Source organism: Geospiza fortis, unplaced genomic scaffold (genome assembly GCF_000277835.1).
Source record: "Geospiza fortis unplaced genomic scaffold, GeoFor_1.0 scaffold112, whole genome shotgun sequence".
NCBI lineage: Eukaryota > Metazoa > Chordata > Aves > Passeriformes > Thraupidae > Geospiza > Geospiza fortis.
In genome coordinates this window covers 20,349,423-20,371,969 of record NW_005054298.1, presented here as the reverse complement: position 1 = coordinate 20,371,969, position 22,547 = coordinate 20,349,423, and the positions used below count along the sequence as shown (strand labels likewise).

The following is a 22,547-nucleotide window of genomic DNA, read 5'->3' as shown; positions in this document are numbered from 1 at the left end:
TCTTGAGGGACTGTAGCTGTGGTGCCACCATGGCAAACAGGCAAGAGAGGGTTGCTGGTTTCTGTGAGTAAGATCCATTCCTGCCCTTTTGCCCTCAAAAGAGCCACACTGGGGATGGTGCACACTTCTGTAGGTCCTCACTGGCCTGTTGTGCAGGTCACTGATCCCTCTTCCTGTTTAAAGGGAATCTCAAAGAGGAATGTGGGGCAAATCCCCAGAAGAGAGCTGAACAAAAGCTAGGAAACTGATTTGCAATGGTGTGGAGGATATTCCCCCACAAAGCCACATAAAAATCATAAAAATTGAATTTAGACATTAGGAACTCTTAGGCAGCACTTTTAGACACCATGGATACTTATTATCATGTCCACATTGTAGGGGTTTTGATAATCTATGATGTAGCATAGATATAGTCACAGAGACTTTACCTACCTGCATTTATCATTCTGGAAAGATCATGTCTATTAATCACAGATAAGAGCACAGCCTATTGTGGCCCTGGCAATTAGAGCTCTCTGCCAGCAGAGCAGACACAAATGCTAAGATGAACGAAATGTAAGGTCTCTTTACAGGGTTTCGTTGTTTGGGTTTTTTCATAAAGTCTTGTACATGCTATAAGTTGGGTCTTGAATTTCTGAGGTGTTCTGTAAGTGAAACTTCAGCAGGGAAGGGAGGGCAAATACTAATTTCTAGCTGCTACAAAAATATGCTGCAATTTTCAGTAGGGTTGGAGGCTTGCTTTGTCTTTGTGAGCTGCACTAGAGAGAGCTCACAAAACACAGGTTTGAATATACAGGAGCTGGCGTGGCACCCCAGCACTGAGCACATGCAATTCCTTGCTTTTGGAGGTGAGGGGAATGACTTGAAGGAGAGCAAGAACCTTTGTGGGGGTTAAAAAAAACAATGTTGGTAAAATGTTAGTAGAAAGGAGAAACTAGCAAAAAAAAAATCAAAAGGAACAAATAAATGAATCAACAGATGGTAAACGTGATCCCTGGTTCTGCAGGTCATGGTATGAACTGTTTGAGTGCGTTGGCCACTTCCCAGGCAGGTCTCACCTGTTTTGAGTCTGTGACTCGTCTGCTAGGCTGGACCTGTTCTCTTTTATCTGCCTATTCTCTTTTATCCACATTTTCAACTGCAGAACAAAGCTAAGAAACTTTTCCTGACAAAGGAGCCATTGAAACTCTCCCTTGAAAATGTCTCAATTTGACCAAGAAGCATGAACAAATTATCTAATCAGAAAATCCCCAATGATGGAAAACAATCTACCCATTTATGCCTGAGCAAGATCAAAACTTTCAGCATTTGGTTGTGCTTTTTGCAATTTCTATTTCACTTTGTCTAGATAAGTAATAGTACAAAACAGTATTTTTACTGGGTTTTTTTGCCAGAATTTCTTCACATGGCTTTGCTAACTTCCCAAGTATTAAGCCAGTTTTAAAAATAACAGATTTTTTCTGAAGTTCAATTTATTTGTTCCTTCAGTTGGACTCTTGTACATTCTTGAGGGTGGATCTCTGATCTTCATCTGTCAAGCATCTAGTGCATAAGGCTGTAAAGCACTGATGCAGGAACTTGGAAAACTGCTCTTGGTTTTTGTGGTTCCCAGAACAAGGGTCCAGGTCACAAGTGTGTTTTTCAGGCAGCTGATGGTACATGCTGGGAGCAGGCGCCTGGGAAGCCTGAGGCAGCTTTGGGATGCTCAGGGCTGTCAGAGCCATACCCGTCAGTGTCCTTTCTGTGGGAGGATGAGGGATAAGCTGGGATCAGAAAATCCAAGCACATCTGCGTTTTACCTGCAGGAGGCTCTGAGATGGCTGGAGCAGGCACTCCCACCAGTGGGTGCACACTCCAGACAGACCCTGGCTTTCCTCTCTCAGATGTGGCCTAAGGAGCTGCTGTGGTACAAATGATAATTTATGATGGTAGCACATACATCTGTAGGAATAACATGTTCATAATAATTAATATGTGCTTTCAGGGTGATTCAGCAGCCATAAAGAGCACTTTAATTTGCTTCTTCATTTCCCCAAAGATGTTACCTGCTATATAAGAAATCCAAAGCAGTGTTCTTCAAGGCCTAGGAAGATACACATTCCTGCAAACAAGACAAAAATTGCTCCTGGTTTTTTCCTTATAAAATTATTTGTAACTTATTTCTGTCAACATTCTGAACTCTGAGTAAGCTTGCTGGATGAAGTAAGCTCTGGAAGACCAGAGACAGAGAGGACATTTTAAGACCATTTGATTTTTTGAGTTTTACAAGTTCGAAGAGAAATAACATTTACTCTTGGTTGCTATATATTTCCCCTATATTTATTTTCAAATCATCTGGGTTTTCTGCAGAAAACAGAACTCTCCTTTTCTTGGCCTTTTATAGAAGGATTTATTTATATTTTAGTTCAGGAAGCCTGCCATTTGGAGAGAGTGGAAGGTCTAGGAGGAGGCTGCAGCATGTGTCATTGGGGCAGTTGTGTATTTGTAGCACTTGTTCAGGAACCAAAAGTATGAGCCTTGGCTTGCTTGGCATGAGAAAAGCCATGGGCATTCTGGGTCCTAATACAAGTTCTTCTGAAAAGCATTACCCTTGCACACACTGCTTTCCCAGCTGAAAAGTCTTCCTCTGCTCCTGCACCTGCTCTCACTGCAACACACCTTTGGAGTGAACCCACTGCAAGTGCGGTGGTGTGGGGGTGCTATGGCAGGACGGACAGACATGTTCCTATTTAGCTAAAACGGTAGAAGCAGCATTATTACAGCCATGTAGGCATTCGTTTTCTTCAGTAAAGATGAACATGTAGATGAATATGTAGAATAAGATGGGTCATTTTAAACTGTTGGCTTTTGGATTAGATTTCTCCCTTCTGATCATGCAGAAAACATCAAAGGCAGACTGAGAAGTTGATGTCAGCTGAAGCTTAGACATAATTTACAAGCTCTATTTGGGGAATTTTTGGCATTTTTTGTTCATTTGTTTGTTTGGGGTTTTTTTGTTGGTTTTTGGAGGGGGGTTGTTTGTTTTCATTTGTTTGTTTTTAATTTAGATAAATTAACCTTTAAATTCTTACATGCAACTGAACTAAACCCTAAATAATCCAGAGCCTTGGAAATGTTCTTGGGGAGAAAAGGATTTCTCTACAACTGAGAAATGCTTTCATAAATGTCAAGAAAGAACTCTCTGATAAAGCAAGTAAATGAAAATTAGTTGGAAGACATGAATGTGATTCACAGGTGCTTTCTGTGAGTGTTTGGAGCATGGGAAACTAAGCCCAGGTCTCTGTCACTGAGATGAACTGATGTCATCTCAGCAGAGCTGAAACCTGTTTGCCTCTCATGTCTGTTAGGAGGGCTGTGCAAAGTGAGCTGTCAGTGTGGATGCAGACTTTAGTCAATAAGGGATTCTCATACGCAGCACATCCTTCATTGTTTTACACGGGGATTTAGGAACCAATGTGGCTTAAGCTGAGTCACATTATGGGGACACAAAAAGGGAAGTCAGGTGTGGTTTTCAGCTAATCAAAAGGTTTTGAAACTCCTCTAAAGTAGATTTGTGTCTGAAACAGTGTATTAACATTTTTATTAAAATATTTTTTCACTGTCATTGTGTTCAGGGACATGTTCACTAGCACAGGCAGAAATGCAACTAAAAACATCTGAAAATGCAGCACTAAGATATCTAGGAACTGCATCAACAGGCCACTCACTTCAAGCAGGCCACCAAGGAGACAGCACATGCTAATGAACTCGAGCCTTGGCTGAGGTGATGTAGTAGCATAGGTCATTGAGTTGAATGAGTGGATTTACTCAAAAGCATTGATAATGTGTGATTAGAGGACATAAGCATGGCTAAAAATACAAATTGAAGTCACACATAAGGAATCAACAGATAATTTGATAATTTGCACCCTGAAATATGAAACTCTTAACACCCCACACGCGTGCTTTTAAATTGCAGTGCTGGATAGAGATGCTCCAGGATTGACCTCATACAGTCAGCAGCCAGAACTAAAAGCATCACGCTAACCCAGTGCCTTTGCTTGCACTTAGCCCAGAGTGACATCATGGTGCTAAATCTCTTGTACAGGCAGAGCTGAGATGCTGAGTGTGACAGAGACATCTTCCAAAGAGGAATTTCAGAAGTCTGTCCTGCAGCCGCGACACTGACAACGTTCAGAGTTGGTAAGTGCTGTAAAGGCCATGTGCCATGGAAATCAAGGAAAGACCATCAGCCAGAAGTAACTCACTTGTGTCCAAGATGTAGGATCCCCCGCTGCATAACACAGGCACAGGAATAAATTCCTGGGTAGCCTGTGATACTGGCTACATTTTTGTTGGATAGATACGCTTTTAGAAACCCTCTGGAGCTCCACTACGCTCTGCCCTGTCAGTTCTTCCTCCTACTGAAACCTTCTTCAGCCTTTTGTTGTTCTTCGTTGTCCTACACTTCTCCCAGATTTTACTGGGGAAAACGTGGCATTTCTGTTCATACACCTTGAGATTCTCCCCCTTCCTGAAAAGCAGAAGGAAAGAAGGAGCAGAGTATTAGAAAAGCCTCAGTCTTGTTTTGATCTCAGTAAGAGTTTCACGTAAGTTATAACAGCAGTCCCAAGCATAGAAAGGATTATCTATGAAACTGTTTCTATAAACAACATTTTGTAAATGTGTGTAAACTGAACTGATCTGCAATACCTAAACTTTTAATTCTTTTCGTGGCAGAGGAAAGAAAATATTACAAATATGTAAAATAAGGCACTAGTACATTAACATAAATAACTAATAGATTGTAAAGCTTTGTAGAAAACAGCTAACTGCTAATGGAATAATGCACATTTGTTGATTCTTGGAGCAGACACTGGCCATATATCATGCACCAAAGCAAGTGCTAAGAGTATCAGCACGTAACAGCATTATTTAAACTTCTTTTATGGGAGAGATTAAATAGTCATTAAAGCAGCCCATACTGAGTCACTGGCTCCATTTTCTATTTTTCGTTTGCACACAAGAGACTATCACAGGTTTTGGAGTTTTCATTATTACTTATGGATATAAAGCAATTATTTTCATGGCAGTTGACCATTACATTATCAATAATGAAAACTGCCCTTCCAAAAGGACCAGCCCAAAGACCAGAAGCTTAAGATTCAGTAATTCCATTTGGTCATCCTGCCTCACTTAAGCTTGCCAGACAACCTCAGGAAAGGGTTATCATGTGGTTGGTCATTCAATTTCTTGGCTGCTTTAACCAACTGACACTACAGTGGGCCAAAGGTGGTGTTGACTCCTGGCCCACAAGAACTGACCTAAACCCATTAACCATTGCATGTAGAACACAAAATACAGTGACAAGATAAATGATAATTACTGTTGGTCACCCTGATCTGGCATAGATTTGAATGAAGGAATAAAGGACATAGACAAAGGTACATGAAGATCAAAGCTCCTGCAGAGGTGGTTATTTTTAAAAGTATGGATTTGTATGTAAAGATGTTGATTCAACTATTTTCCCCTGCATGTTTCTGCAGCTCATGGAGCTACTCACATTCTTAAAACTAAGCTGAAATGGAAGCCAAAAGTTACCACGCACATTCCTCCATTCAGCATTAGAGACAGCAGGAACAAAGAGTAACCAATTTTCTGAGGAGGAAGCTATTAAATCACATACATCCAGCCAGGGCATCGGTAAAGCCAAGTGCCATACCTGTGCTCTGGTATAGGCTGCACCTTTGTAAATTTGGTCCTTCCTTTTGTTTAGGAATGAAAATACTTTAGAGCCAAGTTGAAGGCATGAATTGCAGATTGAAAGTCCTTGGGTTGTTGATGCTCTTTATGCCAGATAAAACAAATAATAGAGTTCGATGGAATGGAAATCTCTATAGTCTGCCATACACTGAATTTGTTTATGGTTCACTTGGCACAATTTTTTTCCCCTTGGACAATAAATGGACTTTTAAGCTGAAAGTTAATTTTTACTTTAAGAAAGCTCTGGCTATAAAAAATGGACAAATTAACAGCAATGAGCACTTTCACACAGGAGAAAATGATTCATTAACTGTTCTTTAGCCATTGTAGAAGAGTCCATTTTTGGCTAGTCCTCAGAGAGTCCAAGGATGTTATAATACAAGCAACGTTTCAAAAAACTTCATTGCACAGAGAAAATTGCAGGCTTCAATTTTCTTCTTGAGAGAGTTCAGTAGTTGCTTTATTCTCTGTGTGTGTGCGTGTGTGTGTGTATGTTTATACACAGAATTAGATTCTAGCAAAGGGAAAGTGCATTTATGCAAAAAGCAATTCATCAACCACTTCTGTGCTCAGAATTCACTGAGGTAATTTAGATACTCTAATGGCAAGGTAGTTTAGGTAAGGTATGCAATAAATGTTTCCCCCAACCCCTTCAAACAGTTAGAGTAATGGAAAATGTGCGCTCTAAATGAATCTTTTCAGTAAAGTAATTCTTGTTTTAATTATTTATCAGTTAGAAAATATTAAATATAATGACATAGCAAACTTCTCTGGAATCCCTTTTCGTGTTGAGGGAGCACTCTCACATTAGCTGGAGTTTTATGCAAGCTATAACTAGAAGGCTAACATAATGCAGTGTGCAGCACTGATCTGTTTCTCGTAATATTAAATGTGCAGCAAGCACCTACCACAATGAGGAGACCCTTTGGATCTATTTGCAACATTTTCACCATGGCCTTGACCTTAGTGATGTCAGGCATATATTATATCTTCGCTATAATTTACTATTGACATCATGGATTAAATTTGTTGTTTCAGCTAATGCAACAGAGCAAGCAAGGTAGATTGTGAAACAAAGCCAGCTGCTGAAATACGAGGGTTGTCAAGTATAAATTTACAAAAGATATTTAGACAGAGCACAGAAGACAAAAATAAATGGACAGAGAAGCTGTTTTTGACAGACTGCAAAGGGCTAGAGACTTAAACTTGAGCATTGTAAATCCAAATGTCACAAAACACTGCTAGAGAATGTGAGACATGTCTATTTCTCAGGAATATAAATGGTGATATGAGACAAAACTTTCAAGATGCCATGCATTTTTGCAAAGTCTATCACTATCTCCTGATAAGAAACTTAGTGATCTTTTCCTCTTAGCCTTAAAAGAAGGAAATTCATCATTTAAATTCAGTGACTAACATAACAACTGTATTTGGGACAGGTAGTTTATAAAAATAGCAAAAAAAAAAGAGATTGCTATAGTTTTTTGGATTTCTAGAAAAATATGACTTTTGGATTCCCAGAAAAATATAAACTGACTGATAGGTTTGTTCTCTTGGTGAAATTTAGCCAATCATATATAAATAATTCTTATTTGGGCATTCATATGGATAGATGGTAGTTTTTGGCTGTTATGTGTCCGTGAAAGAACAGCCCTATATAAAAATAAAATCCTTTTTTTTATTTTTTAGGTGTTATGTCAGTCACATAACTCAGGGTGGGTTCTCTTGTAAAGGCTTTTCTGTGATTCCCAGAATGATGTACTGCCTGTCCACCAGAGAAAGGATTCAGTAAAGAGAGACACCCACGGAGCAAGGTGGGCAGCAGTGCTCAGGCAGGCCTGCAGCTGAGGCTGGGGAGCATCCTGCAACAGCCTCAGCTTCCAAATTCTTATATCATGAAGCCAGTAACTGAGGCTGAAAAAAGAGGCACAGCATGTTGGCCAAAGGCTTCCCCTTGGAGACTCTCAGCTCCATGTTTGACTCAGCAACAAGCATGCTCTTTCTTACTTCTTTGCAGTTGAGGGAATAAATCTAACCTGAGGAAATTAAACTCTGACTCCATGACCTAAATAAGTTGTCAGCACAGATTTAAGAGGAACATACCATAGTCACAGGACCATCAATGAAGCAACTGTGGGTTCTACCAAAATATAAACAGAGGGCACTGTTTTGGGATAAACGCAGAGATGGGAATGATACCTTTTTGTGTGACATCTGGAATACCTCCAAAACAGCTGCATTTTGTGGAATGCTTTCCCCCAGTGCAAATCCATTCATGGCTGTGGTGATGGAGTGGCTACCTCTAGCAATTGAAGAGCAGAGGAGGTAAAATAATGGCTAGCAAAATTAGGGTTTGTTTTGAGGGAGTTCATAATTTCTTGTTGGCTTTTTTCACTACTCAAAAGCCCTAATATTAAATAAAAACTGGGATGGGTTAAAGCAAGCTTTTGACACATGACTAAAAGCAGCATTAAGGCAAATGGTCTATAGCTTTCTCCTATTGTGTCAAAGATGCTGTGGAAGATGATCAATGTAGGCCAGGCCTAGAGAGATTCCACGCTCCACTCACTGCAAACACCTCTCTGGAGCAGCCCTGATACACTGTGCTGCAATAGGTAAGAGCAACAGCATGCCACATGAGCTTAGCATTAATTTTGATTCATTTTGCAGGTCAAGCATGAAATGCCTCTTGTAGTGCTCTCTGGTGCTAAATGATTTACACCAGTTTAGAATTTTCCAATCTTAGCATCAATTATTTGTGACAATTTCAGATAGCTATCTAATTTTGGCAGTGCAGTATTCATACCTAGGACTTCATTCCCTGTATATTTATTTCCTCTAAGCTTTTCTTTTTTGGGAAAATCTTTTGCACTGATACACCTGGTTAGCAGATGTGGCTTGGCTATTATATGTAACGCAATTAATCTGGAAGGCTGACGTCACAGGACTTTCCGCGATGCTGTGGCAGCATTATTGTGATTCATTAGTGTCACTTCCTCAGCAAGTTGTAATTGGCAGTGCATATTGTTTCTGTAAAAAATCAGTCACTGTGGTGGTAGGAGAAAGAATGGCATATTTTCTTTTCTGAGGAAAACAAAGGTTATCCTTGTTTACACATCTAGTGTGAATGTAAAATGAACAAGCTCCATCCTTAATTTGCCTCTTCTACCTCACTGCAAAGCCTAGGTGTTAGAGGATGGCGTTGAGATGCATTCACCAGACAAAAAGTGTTTCCTATTATTAATGGCTGGAGGAGCCCTCTGTGTAATCAAAGGGCACAGCTGCAGTGATATACGGCCAGTGACAAACGGAGAGATCTTTCCTTCTCACTGCTACAAGCTTGCCAGCTTGCAGCCAGCGACTTCCAGCGCCGTATATCTGCAAGATAAATAGCACGAGATATGAATATACGCAGTGCTTACAGTCTTGAAAAGTATTGTTATATCCCCCACATACAATCATTCTAAATATGACTTGAGTGCATTTTTCACAATTTCAGAGCTATTCTCGCTGTTTGGAAATAGATACAGCTTCTGAGCAGAGATTTAAAACCCTCTAACAGTGCTGCTTTCGGAGGTCTGGTTTGGAAGCGGATGTTGTACAGCTGATGGTGTCAGCAAAGCAACTTTCATGAGATTCACAGCTCTCTTTTGCAGTGACAGGCAGCACTTTTCAGTGAAAGGAATCAGCTAAAGAATATACAATAAATCTTTTTTAATTTTCTGATGTGCCTATGACAAAGCAATCTAAGGAAAGAACTCATTCTCTTCAATATGTGTGTATTTTAGAAAAAAAAATGTTAGCCATTTCTTTTGTAGTTGTTTCTAGTCATGTTTTAGTCCTTTTGTTTTTACAAAAAAAAGGATAATTCTGTGCAGCAGTTTCTAAGCCAAGGATGTATCTGAACTGAAACAAACATTAAAGCTAAATAGGGAGCAATTGCCAACGAAAAGCAAGCAAAGGTTCTTGGTAAATAAAAAATTATGTGCCCTTTAGCCTGGTTTGCTGTTGGTGTAAGTGGGTCCAGATTTCCACAAACATGAAACCAAAGCTGTCAGTGGGCAAGGCCAGCCTTGCATGGAGCCAGTGTCAGGAGGGTGTCCCCACGCACATGCAGGCACACAGGCACACACGGAGGAAGTTGGTGCCGCTCTGTGACCTTTCCATGAACTTTCTAGGAGGTGCAAAGATCAGTCAAGAAGCCAAAGGTCAGCATTCATGCTGGTCACAAGCAAAAATCAGTTTTAACCGGACACTGGAAGAGTGTTTCTGCCCCTTGAGTTATCTCAGCAAAATACTAATAATTGCATTTTGTATAGAGGAAAATTGACTTAGTCGGTGTTTAATGTCTCAGCATGTCTCAGTGTTGCTGCACTCATTTGACAACTTGTTAGAAGCTATGTTCACTTTTCTTCTGTAATATATCTGTGCAGGGGAAAGATGGAGTTAAATAATATGAAGGAAGTGGCACAATGTAAGAAAAATCTGGTAATTCAGAGTGAACAGTGCCACTGCTAGTGTTTGTGAGACACAAAAGTATGAGCTGAAGAAAGGAAATTACATGTTGATTGCCTATGAAGAAAAACATTGAGTTAAAAGCAAGGCAACAGTAAAGGAAGTCTGCAATTTCAGTCATAATTGACTTGTCCAGCCTCTCACACAGTACTTGGTATCAGATTATACCACAGTGGTATCTTTGTTTAAATCCAAGTTAAAAAAAAAAAAAAAGAATCAGAATGAAATATACAAGTAATATAATCCTACTTTCAGCAGGTCAGAAGTGAAAACAAATGTGGTGATTTTGCTTCTGCTGTAGCCCGAGGTGGACGTTTGCCCATGTGACAGCATACAAGATACATTTTAGCACAAAACTCCCATTGACTGCAATGGGACTCTGATCGAACCCAGACACAGCAAGTGCTGTATCCCAGAAGAAGCACAAACCTCTACCATATGACTGTCTTTACTACAGCGGGCTGGAAGGATTTTGTTCTAAGAAATGAGTTATTAGGAACGTTATTTTGTTTCCCCTTGCCTCTGCTTTTCTCGCTGGCACAGTCTAATAAATTAATAGTAAAGTTCCACTTAGGAAAAATGATGAGTGGAGCTCAAGAGATGAAACTACAGAGGTGTGAAATTTTGGTTATGGATTAGAAAAAGATACCTTGAGTCTTTAACAGTGTACTTTAATAACAGCAAATGTATTCAATAATGAATACATTTTTATCTAACATATTATGAAATCTCTCAATATATTCTACAACTCAGAAAGTTTTCAAAGTAAAACAAAGTAAAGGAAAAAGAACATAAAATGTTTTTCCCATATTGGCTTATTGATGACTACAATTATTTCTCATGCTTATTCTTTGTTAGAGTCATCTGGATTATTTTGACCACTTCCTCACTCTTTTAACTCCTAAAGCAAATTATTTCACCAATAATTTCTCACTCTGGGGCTAGTTTTACTGTGCTTTCTTTTGTAAAAAGCAAAACAAAACAAAACAAAAAAACCAAACCAAACAAAAAAAAAAACCAAGAAAAAACAAAACGGTTGGGTTTGTTGTCCAGTTTTTGAACTAGAATATGAGTGAAAATGTCTCTGCACAACCCAAAACTGCAGCGCTTCCTGCCCTGTCACTGAGAACTGAAGTGCTTTTCAGAACAGGGTCAGGAGCTGTCAGGAGCACTGAGGGTGCTTTGTGCCTGCTCCAGCAGTGGAAAGGCAGCTCCCTGCAGCTGGGAGCTCCCACCTGGACCAGAGCTGGGCTGAAGCTTCCAGCTTCTTCAATAAAGGGTCTGGGGACTATGGGCTCAGTGGTAATTCTAGATGAGGCTTGCACTGGGATAGTAAAGTAAGGCATAAATTAAACAAGTTCATGGCAGGCATACATTTAATACAATAATACAGGGAGGACTTAGAGCCAGGGCTACTCTTCTGTCTCCATTACAGAGGAGAATAATGGAAAATCCAATCTTTTAATCTCTCTGCAAATATTTAACTCCTTTTAAAGTCCTTCTGATGATTGCATTTACTTCATGCTTGTGCCAGCACTTCTGTGTGTGGGAGTGCTCGTAGATCCTGCAGTGACTGTGGAGCGTCTTCTCGTTCCATCAGCCGGCAGAGAAATATTGCCAGGCAGCAAATAAATGCTGCTGGCCAACTTCTACTTGGGTATGAAAGCATCTTGCCAGGGAACACTCTGATCCACATACACTGACTTCTTTTAAAAGCTGGAAGAGTCGGAGAGGACTATAAAAGAAGCTAAAGTCATGCTAATGTTTTTAAATGGTCAACATGATGACTAATAGACATTCAACCTATTAAGATGAAAAGAGGCATCATCCCAGTCTTGGAAGCTTAACATTGGAGACAATCAGTACATAATTAAATGACGGCAACAGAACATTCATCTTGGCACATTTTCAGGGAAGTTAAGTCTTGTCAGACAAGCATGGTCTTATTTTTATTTATGAAATAGCAAGTTCTGGTGCTAAAAACCACAACAAAGCCACACAGTCACACTGAATGGATTAAACCAAACAAAGAGATACTGAGTAACTGAAAACTAGAAGTCACCATGCTCTGTTGAGCCCTCAAGGGCCTCGTTCCTCTCCTGTTGTATAGCTGATGGTAACAGCAAGGCAGGGGCAGGAACACAGCACCCATATAGGAACAGTGATAGTAACCAGAGTCAGCCAAATCCTCACATCCCAGACAAGTCCACAGAGCCAAGGCTGGTCTGGGGTCCAGCAAGGAAGTCAGGTCAGCAAGGCCACCTGGGGCTTGGCACGGTAGGAGGCAGGCACAGACACACCTAAAGTGTAACTTCAGCAAGGACCAAGGGTGGAAGCCTGACCTTAAATGCAGCTTGGAAGCCGCTGGACAAAAGCCTCACAACAAGGCTTCTCCAGATCTTTCTCATGCAGCTCATTCTCACAGCCTGGCTGCTTTCACAGCAGCTCAATCCAGAGCTCCACAACTGCATGGCATTAGAGGGTGCAGCAGTGAAAGCCATGGTGGGGCTGAGGAGAAGAATCTGCAGAGCAGCTCAGGGCCTCAGCTGGTATCTGGGAATTGTGGCAGATAAACAAAGGAACACAGACTTTTCATACAATATACAGAGGAGGATGTGAAGGCAAGAAGATACACAGCCTTAACTGGATTTCAGAAGGTGCTACCATACCTAAAAACAGCATTTGTGAAAATGCTCGTGGGAATATTGAGTTGGTTCTTGAAGTACATTATGAAACTAAAAAAAAAAGGTTTAAAAAAACCCCAACATTCAAAGAAAAAAAGAATCAGGAAAACATGCCTTAATCTGTTGAGGTTATCCAAGAAGGAGTTAAAAAGTGACTTAATCAAAGTCTGCAGGTATCTACATAAGGAAGAGATTTCTGATAACAAATAGCTATTTAGTCTAACAGAAAAAGGCACAATAAGATCCAATGGTTGGAGGCTGTCGTACTTTCTCTAGCATGGGTCATTAATCATTGGAACAACCTACCACAGGATGTGGTAGATCATTTGAAGTCTTTAAATCAGGACTGCGTCTTTACAAAAGAAATTCCTTCTCTCAAACAGAAAATCTGCATCTGATGCAGAAACTGAATTGTGCAAAGACTGAGGTGAACGTCTTTAAAATATATTAAATTAAAGAAAAACAGCTCAGTGGAAAAAATTATTGACAAATTTATGGAAAAGAAGCAGAGAAGGGAAAGGGAAAAGGTATGCTTTCTAAAATATATGTCTTCTGTCCTTTAAACACAGTGTGAAAAAGACATGCTTTTTCCTTGAAGTTCATCTGGTGGCATTCTGACTGCACATGGTGATGGGCTCACCAGTTGTTATTTATGAAGCATGGATTCTTGGGCATGGTTAAAAAATACCAGTTGGCCTTCTTTCAGTTAAATCCCATTCCTCTGAGGTGAATTTAATCATGCCTGAAACATATCTGTAAAACAGAAGCCCTTTGAGTTTCCTACAGAGAAGAAAGGAAGATACCAGCCTGCAGGAGAGAATACAACACTTATGCCAAAAAGAGCAAACAGAGTGCAATTCCAGGGCTATACTTTTGAGTTCAGAACACCAAAGTTTATAGTCAGAGCTCCCACGAGGAGGGACAGGAGTATATGAGGATATTTGCTACTTCTAATGGTTAATAGCACTAAACATTTATACAATTCTAGTGCTCTGCTTTGATAGGAACTTTGTGCTGGGAGTTGCAAACAGAAAAGGGCAGGGAGCAGACAATCTATGCACAGGAAGAGAGCTGCAGCCCAAAAAGAAAGAGCTCCACAGAAAACTCGAGCTGTTCTTTCACAGTTGCTGCCATGACAAAAAAGGACTCTGGTTTCCTGCCTGCTTTGACCATGCATGAAGTCTGAAATTTTCTTTATGATTTTAGCCTCTGATGTGCAAACAGCTGTTGGATAGAAGTGTGTGTTCCAAGTTCATGGGGCTTTTCATGATCAGAGAATAATAGTAAAGAGCTGGATGCAGAGATTATGCTAGCTTTGCTCCACCTGTCCTTTGGGATCCAGTGGTTATGTCCCTAACCCTTCTGTGACCTAAGCATATGTAATACATGTAGCATGGCTGGAGACAGGCGTAAGGAAATGAAAATGCATAGGACATACCTGCTAATTGATGATCTGCATGCCAAGGCACACAGCTGCGTGTGTGTGCGTGCTCTGGGAGCGTGCATGCCACATGTGCACCCCATCCCCCACTGCAGCAGGACAGATTCCCAATTAAAACTCAGACCTCTGTGGAGTAAGTGGTCCATGCCTCTACTGTTCCTGGAAAACCTGCTGCAATACAAATAACAATCAGTTGCAACAATTCCATACAGTTCCTACTGTCAAAACTTTAAATTCATTAGCCATTTCACATACTTTGCCACTTACATTGTTGGATCACTTCTTCTCTTTCCATAAGCTTATAAAAACAAACAATTAGTTAAGACAATTTCTATGGCTTTTCTCCCCACACAAGTCATTTTTAGTTTTGGTTTTTCTAAAGCCTGCTGTTGGGCTGAGCAGCATTTTTACCCCCTGGTGTGTGTGTTTCACCAGTGATGGTCGCCAGATGAGGCTGTTCCAGGCTGACACAAAGTGCCATCTCCAGAGGCTGAACAGCTCTGAATTACCCCACAAGTGGCTGGAGGAGCCAGGGGGAAGGCAGGAGGCTCAGCTGCTGTTCAGCGTGTCACAGCCCCAGTCTGTCAGTCAGCACAGCCCAGATCCCACACAGAAACCTCCATGGGCTTTGGATCAAGACTTAAGTATTATTATAGTACTTTGGGATTGTGTGTGCATGTGTGTGGTTTCTGGGTGTATGTTTTAATTTTGTTTTGTTCTGGAAATACCACGTATGCCCTTTGAGACCATTACAAATGAAGTTTATATAGACATGGTAAAAGACCACTGTAGGCAAGGATAATAAAATATTAAATCATTATGAGAGATATAATGACCGGTTTAAAATAGGAAGTGCTGAGTTTTCCAAGTTCAGTAAGTATGATTATTTTTCTCTTTCATTTTCGGAGCACCTGTGATTATATAGAACTAATAATTTGAGAACTGAAACAAACTGGGTTTATGAGCAAGCAATATAAACTCATCTATCAGACTCATCAGTATGTGAGCCAAATCATAAATTACCATCTTACTGTTGGCTTTTAGAGAACAGTGACACTTCCTCCATGTGAAAATATGCCCCTTATTTTTGAATCAGGAAAGCTAAGAGCTTTGCTTCTGGCAAGGACAACTCTAAAAGGAATCATTCCTAATGCAATCTGCCCTTGAAATAAAGCTTCCTCTCATCTGCATTCCCCATGTCATCTGATATGGGCTTCAAATATCAAATTTTCATTGTTTTTCTATGACATTGTCAGGATGGGAAGAAATATTAGCAACATGATTCCTAGCAGAATCTGCATGAAGTTGTCACACATTTGACTTCCTGCTAGACATAAATCCATTATCCTACAAACTGTGTTGCTCACATGACATTCCTAGTAAGCAGCTGCAGTTGATAAGAGCTATTCTGCATAATTTGCTTTGAAGTATCTTTTAAGATAGGATTAGCCAGATGATGTATTCTTTTTTTTCTTTCCCTCTGTCTCTCTTGGTGGTGGTGGTGTTGTCAATCATCATTGCGGTCCTGTTCCTACAGAAATGTTTGTGGACTGCAGATACCCACGTGGTATCTGTACACCTTGTGAGCAGTTTGTCTGTATCTTACACTAAATGTGTGGACTGCCAGAAATAGCATAGAGAAATGTGGAACTGCTAAAATCAGAAAATAAAAAGCCATTCTAGTTAGCCAGTATGACAGTGCTTGAAAATACATCTGATTTACCAAGAAAGGAATGTTCTGCCTTTGCATCACCTTGCTTTCAAGTCCAAGTATGTATTGTTTTACAAACACTTTGGCATTATCTGAAAAAAGAGAATAGTTTATATTTGTACTGAGTGACAAAATCCCTGTCTCTAAGACACGGAATGGTTTTGTAGATTCTTCCAAGGGATAGTTTTGTTGTGCGGAGAATCACATCTTTGCCCACTTGTTTTCTGCATCGCTTGCCATACACAATGCAAAGGAAGTAACTGTGAAAATGCAAATGAATATTCTCATGTAAGTGGTGCAAATATGATAGCATGCTATACATCTGAGTGGCTCAGAAAACTAATGGGCACCATTTTGAACTGTGGAAACATGAGCCATGGCGAAAAAGTTGGAATTCAGATTTACTGCTTCTTTCTTCTCATCTCCAATGCTTGAATAAAAGAAAAAAAACATTTAAAGGACGTAAGTTTAAGTATCTTAATCTCATCAGCTTCGGCTTGGCTTTTTGCTCTTCTATGTTCAAATGAAGCACCTAATCAAAATTACATTACAATTATAAATAAAATCAAGGGCCACTTTTTATTAGCTTTTGCTTTTTATTCTCCCTCTGTTTAAAGGCATTGGCTCTGAAGTCTCCTGGCTGCAGACGCTGGGTGTTTAGAGGCAATACTGCAGACTTTTATGTTTTATGGATTCTACCAGAACAATATAACATGATACTGACAATCATAAACAGATACTAAGTTGTTTCAGTTTGGAAACAATTGCAGCCATATAACCCTTGGTGGGCTCTTTTATATGAACTTTTATTTTTCTCCGTACAATGGCTAACATGGGAACTATCCCCCCTCCAATAGTGCAGCTTGTATTTGCTCAGGAAATGGTTAAGTTACAGCTGGTCACCCCTGTTACTTCATGGAAATGCTTTGATTTGTCTTCCATACTAAAACAGTTAGAGTCATTTGTTTTACTAACAACTCCCCTCAGAGCAGAACCTCAATACCATCTTAAAGCAAAATTAACTTCACACATGACTTTGTCAAGAAGCTTATTTCCATCTCAGGAGAGTTCAAATTTCATGAAATCTGGACGCAGTGTAGTTAGGAGGACAAACTTTGGAAATGTTATTTCCTTCTTTGTGCTGCCCATAGTGGCCACTCACCCAAGGATTTTTCAGGTAACATAAAGGCAATGCTTTCTTAAGCGTATAAAAATGCCTGTACTTGACCAGGTTACCCAGCTTGGCCATTGCCAAGAGGGCAGTGGGCAAAATATTAATTGTATCTCCAACCTGCACTCTGACTTGTTCAAAGTGTAACCTCAAGGATGTGTCCACAGCAGCTACACTAAAATAACTTTATTTTGAAAGCTTCTGATAATTTGTAAAATATTTGGCATATTTAAGAGTAGAGAATAATTCTGGACTGGCTCATCACTTTCAAAAGGGGGAAAATATAGCTGCAGCCTCCCAAATCGACTGACAAGGCAGCTTAAAGATACCAACAGTAGATGGACAGCAAACATGGGCTCTGTATGTACCTCGCTCCACCCTTCTCTGAGGAGTCGTATGAATATGAAGCTTTTTACTGTTAAATTTAAGTCCTGTAAGGGAAAAAAAAAAGAAAAGAAAAAAAGAAAGAAAAAAAAAGAAAAAAAATACTGTAGTTTAATGGTGCTAATTCTAGTTTGTCTAGCACACTCAGATCATTTGAGAACACCTTCTGGACTTGAAACAGAGAAAAAATGAAAGATTTCTCTTTGTTAGAATTTCAAAGCAGTTCGCATTCACCACAACCCTCCTGCAAACAGTAAAGCTCAGAATACCAGCCCGTATCAAGTCATTAACCTTTTAGGACTCAATCAAAGCAGTGTTGTGTGACATTAATGAATGCTTTAATGTGGTATATAAAAGCTAACAAACATGGAAACTGGTAATGATTCATCAAATTTAATATTCCGTCGAACATTTAATTTTGAAGACTGACACTTTTTAAAAATAATGCAATAGACTACAAGTTCAGAAGAGTGCCTTTAATGAGAGCCATTCCCCACTTTTTAGGACTTTTCCAAATTGCATTTAGATGCCCAACAAAAGCAAGAAAAGTGCATTAAAAACTGAAACAGTTATGCAACCTTCTAAATAACATTTGAACATATTTTATGGAATCTGTTGAGAAGAGTGAAGGAAGTTGTCCTTATAAATACACTTGCGGTTTAGGTCACACATTGTCTGCAGTCATTGCTAGGAGGCAAAAGCCCTGTTGTAAAACAGCTGGGCTTCTTGGCTTGGGGCAAAGGCAAATTCCACAGCCAGAAACCTAATTAGACACTTTTGGAATTCACAGCACCCTTTCACGCTATGACCTTTTCCTTTCTCTGCCTTCCCCTTGCTTCTCTACAGCTCACCCCCATATGTCCTCCTCCCCCCTGTCCCCACATGAACATCTGATCCTCTCCTTACTAATATGTTGCTCTTTATTGCATAAATACTGTCTACTGGCCAAATTCAATCCTGCTGGTAATAAGACCAACTTGAAAGTCAACAAGTTTATGCCATGGATAAATTTGCCCCTGTGATGCATTTAACTTGTAAGAAACTCTGCTTATCCAATCTCCTAAAAATTTTTGAAAATTTGGACTGCAGGGAACTGATTTCAAAGAAACTGCTTCATCTGACCTGGGAAATTTCAAAGTAACCAAAGAATTCTCGTGTTGCCCTGGAAAGAAAAGCAAAATAGTCTGACTAAAACCTATCAACACATGATCTAAGCCTGTCCCATTGCCAGGGCACCCACCTGAATGCAGAAAGCCCAGGTTCAAATTCCTGGAGGGACTTGAACCTGGGTCTCCCACATATGACAGGTAGATATGCCAGCTCCTGGTCCCACACTGGCTTCTTTTTGGACTGAAATTGCAATTCTGTTCTGAACAGGGCTTCTTCCCTGAAAGATTTTGCATACTCACAAAGCATTTTTCATACTGACAGATAGGTATTTTTCAGTGAACAGTGCCTCATCACAAATTTGCCAACCTCCTATACCCTCAGAAAAACACATTCAAAACTTTTCTAAAAGACTAGTACACTTTAATTTAAATGTTATTTGTGTCAAGGGGAAATAATATCCTAAACCACATAGATATAAGAATCTAGATGTCTTATTAAATAAATGTACAACTGATAGAAATGACAGGCTATTAAATTTCACTGAAGATATATAATTTACAGTGAGACTATTATATATCATTTTCTTAAATTGTTTTTATAACATAAGCTGCAGTTCTTATCCAAACTCATTTCCAGCCAAAGAGCATGTTCCCTCACACAGATTTTTCACTTAACTAAAAACTGCAGGATTCATCCATTAAAAAAAAAAAAAAGTATGATAAATAGGATATTTTAACTGAATTGGGTAATAGAGAACTGCTGTGCCACTCCTGAGAAATGTCTATAATTCACTTATGCCTTCTGGTATTTGTATAGCATGTTGACTCATGAATCACAGAGTAGCTATCATAAAAAAAAAACAATGTCTCCTTGACAAAAAATACATTTAACTCAGCTGAGATTTGCAGTTAAGATTCATGCCTACATTTTTAAAATCACAAATACTATTACATTACACTTGGGGAACTGTTTTTGTAGACCTGTGCACTTTGGTGCTGCTCCTGGCAGCATTATTCTCATTTTGCACATGGTAAAACTGAGGCAGAGGAGCTCAGTAAGGAGGTCAGGGGAGAAGCAAAGTTCAAAGCTCAAGGCAGAGGGCAGAAGTAAATGCTGCTTTGGGCAGCTGATGCCCCATGTTTCCCATGATTGCCAGCTCCAACAATAGGTACCTTGCTTCCTCTGCAACTACCCACCAGCAGTACCTTTCCTCTAGCTGCCCTTTTGCAGAAGCCGGTGGACTTTTAAAATTTTTTTATTTTTATGGAAATGTATTTTTTTTCTCCAGCCAAAAGCATTCTGATACAGTTTTGGCCCATGAGGAAAGAAACAGACAGGTTCAGGCAGTTGGGATAGGAGCAGGTGAGAAGTGCCTACCAGGGGATGTCGGTATGCTTTTGTCACATCTGAAATGGTGAGAAACAGTACTTGTCACAATCATTGACAATGGGAAAGGGAAGAAAATACCTACAGGGTGTGCAGAGGAAATGGCCAGATTTGGGTTTTCCTCCAAGGAAAAAGTGTGCATCTCTCAAGGCCCGTGAGGCAGAGAGTGAATATCAGTTGGTATTTGGAGGGTGTTAGAGGTGCCATGTGAGAGGAGATCCTGCAGAATAAATTCTCGATATCAACAGAGAAAGAAACAAAAACCAGAGGGCTCTTTGTGACTTCAAACCCACAAAATATTGCTTCTACCTTGGCAACTGGTGATGCACAGTCCTGAGCCAGGCACGTTGGGCTGACTTCCAGTTCACCCAGCCTTGTCTCTTCAGCCAGGACTGAAGGGGTGAAGCATCTCCCTCAGCCTGGGCCCTAAAAATATCTCTTATTTCATCTTCCCCAACAAGCATGTATCTACAACATGCTATTGCTTTTTTGCTTGAGATTCCATATCTCAATCACTGAAAAATACCATTCATTATAATTTGCAACTATCATTTAATCATAAACTAAACCTCAAAGCAACACTAAGTGTGCATGATTGCTAAGTGGTCAGCATCATCACAGTCCCCTGGAAAAACTAATTAGTATGTTACTATATATCTGCATACCTGGGAGATAAATGTTGTTCATATCCCCTTCCCTAAGGACAGAATGGAGATGGTTCAGTAAAACACTCTTCCTCTTAATATGCAGGGTTTGTTGTAGGAGCAGCTCAATTCATATTTCCACCAGTTTGATGGTAAGGGAGCAGCAGTAGCAATATTAATCTGCAGTAACCTGTCAGTGAACTCCACAGCTAATATGATGTAGTTATGATTTTACCATCAATCAGAACTGAACAGGCCCTGGACAATCCTTACAGCACTGCCTCAAAAAATCTAATTGTGCAAAAGCTTCATCAGTTTCCAACATTTCTTTTTTATCTGTCACAGACTTTTGGCCTACTACACAACCTTTTATTATTGCTCTTATTGCATTAGCTTGTAGGACAAAAAAGAAAAGGCTAAATCTAAGAGTTCCCCTGCATTCCATCATTTGTTACTGTGTAGGATCCTATTTGACAGTTCCATATTATTTTAGATTTAGATAAATATTCTTAGGACATATGGTATTGCATGAACTTTTGAACCACTGATTGCCAACATATTAAAAAAGGCTAGCAATATTTTTACCTCTGCATTTGCATGTTCAAATGTATAAGAAATAGATAACAAAAATGGGACAATTAAGCTGTAACCAGGATTAGATTAGACAAAATGTAAACCCAGACATTGTTTTTTCTTTTAATTAATTGTATTCATAGAGCAGCAGAATAGTTAAAAAATGAATTATTAACAGCAAATATGAACTACTACAGGAGTTAGAGTTCTACTAGTAATTAAGATAACCGTTCATTATTCTTTTCAGGCATTTTTAGTACAACCATTTATTATGTAGTTTTGTAGCTTAAATTAGATATAGATGTGTGCGTGTGTGTAAATATCATAAAAGAAACACAGACAGGCATTCTCAGCCAGAAGCTTTCTTTCAAACAGTGGCCATAAGAGATTACAACTTGCAGTGAGAGACATTACAACCACCCTATTTCTGGTGAGTTTACTATGTGAGAAGTTCTGGTGTAACTTTTGTGATTTTGAACATATAAACCCATCAAGGAAGATGAACTATTAACATTATCTGTTTAGTCATTTTAATCTTTTGCATCTTAAATGTAATCAGGCTTTTCAGAACTGAAATTGCTAATCAGCATGTTGGATAAATGTTTCCATTTTAAAATGTGCACATTTAGACATAACAGCTGGCTGTAAAGAATATATTTATATTTGTGATTTAATGTATCACAAACTTTATATTTGATTTCATTTAGCTTTACCGAGAAACTGAGAAAATTTTTGCTAGCATGATCTGTTTTGACAGCAGTTTTACAGCAGCAGAAAAGCATGGAGTAATAAATGAGGTGTGCATACAATGCATTATGTAGTCTTTAAAGCAAGCATGTCTTTTTAACAAAGCAAATTTTTTTACACCATTTCAAGTGATTTCATCCATTTCTAACATGAGCTTAATTCATGCGAAGCAATACAGATTGTGCATAAACAGAACACAGCACTCTTCTCCACTACAACGGCTGTTCATTAATTTTGCAAACTGTGTTCAAAACTGAGGAGAAATATTGTTTTGAGAAGAATTCTAACTTCAAAGAAATATTTTTGATGATACGAACATCAAATGAATAGCTGAGTTTTAGCCTTCAATCAATCGTAACGTAAAGTAATTGTAATCTAATAAAAATAGCCATACAAAATAAGGAAATGGCAGTTGCATCCTGTTAAAAACATGCAGGAA

At 39.3% G+C, this 22,547-nt stretch overlaps 1 long non-coding RNA gene across 1 annotated transcript in view; it reads left to right on the top strand.

The window, feature by feature from the left end:
• The first annotated feature begins 4,033 nt into the window (after nucleotides 1-4,033).
• LOC115947873 overlaps nucleotides 4,034-22,547 on the top strand; it is a 40,812-nt gene continuing 22,298 nt past the window's right edge. Inside the window, exon 1 of the long non-coding RNA XR_004081730.1 lies at nucleotides 4,034-4,182. This is a non-coding gene — a long non-coding RNA (uncharacterized LOC115947873). The remainder of the gene's footprint in view (nucleotides 4,183-22,547) is intronic.